Raw genomic sequence first — 761 nt, forward strand, 5'->3', positions numbered from 1 at the left:
TGTGTGTGTGTGTGTGTGTGTGTGTGTAAACTTACAGCGAAACATCCACACACATCCCATATACGCACGGCACAGCATCAGCGAGGCAACCACTCTAAAGTCTTTACACTGTTTAAAACAATGTCCTAAGCTGTTTATACATTAAGTTATTGATTAGAGGGAAAAATAAAATCTAAGTATCGATTATTTAAGATACATGCATTAACAATCCGCTTTAATTAACTTTTTCCAGAAACTTCCTGTCCAGTGGCTAAAAGTGAGACGTGTATTAAACCTCAAACCAGGGACATTGGCAGAATGCTTCATGCTGAGCGGACCCCCATAAAGACATCCAAGGATCCAGAGATTATTAGCGTTAATCTGAGAGACGGTAATATATAAAGCATTCCCTTCCTACGTCCTAAATTACTGTAGTGTTTGGAAAAACATTGAGAATGTGTATCATACATGATGCATGAACGCCAAGGAAGTATGTAAGACCAGAGATTAACCTTTTTGCCTGTCGTCATACGACGTCATACATAGGGCAGGCAAAGGGCTAAGTTCGGTTCTTATGAGCTCTAGGGCTCATGAGAGACTTGAGGAAGTCTTCCTAAAGTCTCCCTTACTGAATGATTTTTAAGGACTCGATATTTTGATTGATTTTCCTGTATCTCTCCCTTTGTCTCGGTCGCTGTTTGTCTGTCTCTCTCTCTGTCTCTCTCTCTCTCTCTCTCTCTCTCTCTCTCTCTCTCTCTCTCTCTCTCTCTCTCTCTCTCTCT

The 761-nt window shown here is 41.1% G+C and overlaps 1 protein-coding gene across 2 annotated transcripts in view; it reads right to left on the bottom strand.

The window, feature by feature from the left end:
- The window catches only part of LOC106871504 (uncharacterized), a 75754-nt gene that overhangs the window by 32467 nt on the left and 42526 nt on the right, over window positions 1-761 (bottom strand). The gene's annotated exons all lie outside the window — the stretch shown is intronic.

This window comes from Octopus bimaculoides, chromosome 24, assembly GCF_001194135.2.
Source record: "Octopus bimaculoides isolate UCB-OBI-ISO-001 chromosome 24, ASM119413v2, whole genome shotgun sequence".
NCBI classification, from domain to species: domain Eukaryota; kingdom Metazoa; phylum Mollusca; class Cephalopoda; order Octopoda; family Octopodidae; genus Octopus; species Octopus bimaculoides.